Source organism: Capricornis sumatraensis, chromosome 22, assembly GCF_032405125.1.
Source record: "Capricornis sumatraensis isolate serow.1 chromosome 22, serow.2, whole genome shotgun sequence".
Lineage (NCBI taxonomy): Eukaryota > Metazoa > Chordata > Mammalia > Artiodactyla > Bovidae > Capricornis > Capricornis sumatraensis.
The window spans coordinates 37,725,672-37,728,181 of record NC_091090.1 but is presented as its reverse complement, the minus strand read 5'-3'; positions in this window follow the sequence as shown (position 1 = coordinate 37,728,181).

The following is a 2,510-nucleotide window of genomic DNA, read 5'->3' as shown; positions in this document are numbered from 1 at the left end:
ACATACACACTGCTGTTTAACATGTGTAGTAAAAGCATATCAATGCTATTTTATTAGATATTTACCCTTCTGGTATCCACCATTTATTCCTAAAGGGCTAGGGCCCCACCTGTATTTATTTTCCTCCAGTCCAAAGAACTGCTTTTGTAATAAATCGTCATTTGAGTCTATTGGACACCATTTTCTCAGCTTTGACTGCCAAAGAAAGCATTCATTTCACTGTCGTTTAAGAAGAATATCTTTGATTGATATAAATATCAAAGGTGATTTTTTTTTTTTAACTTTTAGTACTTAAAAAACATAAACCAATTGTCTTTCTAACCTCCATTTTCCCCCTGGAGTGATCAACATTGTTGCTTCTCTGTCTTTAATCTTTTACTTTGGCTGCTTTTTCTATTTTAGCTGTTTTTATATTTGATTTTCAACAAGTTGACCTGCTACTTTTATCTCCTGTTGTGTTTATGGAACTTCTTGATACATGGCTTAATATTTGGAATGTTCTCAGTCATAGTCTCTTTAACTATTTCTGTCCCATTCTTCTCTTGTGGTCTCCTTCTTGGATGCCAATTATGCATATGATGCACTGGAATTTTTCCAGAAATTGGATACTCTGTTCCCCTCCTCCTCCTCTCCCTTCTTCTTCTTAAATCTTTTTCTCTTCTTGTTTCACATTGGGTATTTTCTTTAGAGCTTTCCTTGTTTCCCTATCCTTTGCTATGTGCAGTCTGCTCTTAAACTCATAAACTAAATTTTTTATTTCTCATACTTTATTTTTCATTTCTTTGGCTTCATAGTTTCCATGTCTTTGCTAAAATTATCATCCTTTTATGCTATTTTCATTTTCTACTTTAATAGTCAATTTAAAACTCTGATAGCTCTAAGATTTATGCCTTTTCTTATGCTCTTCCTGTTGACCATTTCTTTTCTTGTGTATCTTGATTATTTTTCTCTCTTGTGAATATTTTGATTTTTAATTGTTTGCTGAATGTGTTTCTATAAAGATCTGGTAAATAATATCTGTCTCCACAAAGGACACACCCTTTCTCTGTCAGTTTGCTAGAGTAGGAACAGAGTCTATATGTTTGGTTGTTGAGGTCTGGGCTTTATTAAAATGCCAGTTTTAGTTTAACACTGGATTCCAATGTTTTAAAAGTAGCCTTGGCCTAGGGTTTAAGACTCACTGAAGTTACAGTTAGCTGCCTGTGTCTTTCTTTCCTTAGAATCTTGTAGTTTTCAGCGAACAGATACTTGATGCACTTGATTTGATGTATCCTTGAGCATTTTATTGCTTTTGATACTGATGTGAAAGATATGTTTTCTTTATTTCTTTTTAAGATACTTTGTTATTTATATAAAGAAACATAACTGATCTCTGTATGTTGATTTTTATATCCTGTAATTTTCCTCAATTGGTTTATTAGTTTTAACAGTTAAAAAAATTTTTTGGTTGAGTCTTTAGGATTTTCTATGTATAAGGTCACTACACTAAGTGAAAGTCAGACAGAGAAAGTGAAATAGTACATGATAACATATACATGTGAAATTTTAAAGAGGCAAACTCATAGAAGCAGAGTTATAACAGTGGTTTTATGCTTGGGTTGTTCTTACTTTTTTCTGATGTGTTTTAAAGCTACACATATGTAACCTGTCTGACTTGCTTTAATTTTAAAGATGAGAACAATGACCTTTTGAGGTAGCAGCATTTGAACCAGAAGCACCAATAAAAAAGTAAGTCTTTTAGCAACCTCCAGCACCTAATACGCAGTTATAAAATAGGCACTCGATAAATGTTTGCTGAATAAATATGGATAAGAAAGCAGGCAAATTTATTCTACTTTTCACTAGAGAACAGCAGAAATAGAAGCAAAGAATGAAGTTATAGAAAGGCAGATTTTGGGTCAATTTTAAAATATACTGCTTAGAAAACACAGGTAACCAAAAGTCAAGCAGGCTTTCTTGTGAAGTAGTAAATTCCAAGTTATTGCAAAGTAAAGATATTAAGGTATAAATGGAGGTATATGTACTATCTGACTGAATGCTTATCTTTAGATGATTGGTTAGACCTTTGTAATTTAATAATTCTATATAAGTTACTGCAGAAAGAGCAAGTTTTATCCATGTAAACCATGTAAAAGAGATAAACATTTACACACACTACACAGATGTGCTTAAAATATATGGTTTCTAAATTTTCATTCAACAGCATTTTCTTCACCAGTGTCATTTTCTGTTGTCAGAAACAAATAAATGATTAATACATTTATGAATATTTATTTTGAGCCTGCTTAGTATCTGACACTCTACTGGGTAAGTAAATTACAACTGTGAACTAGAATGTTTTTTAACTCTTGTTTTATGACCTTTAAACAGAGCTAATACTTACATAAATGTTCCCCAGTTACATAGATGATCCACTTAATTGAACTGATAACCTTAAACTTTTTAAATATCACAATATGCTCTTAAAAGGATATTAGACACTGTATTGTTTCTCAAGAGGCTTATAAAAT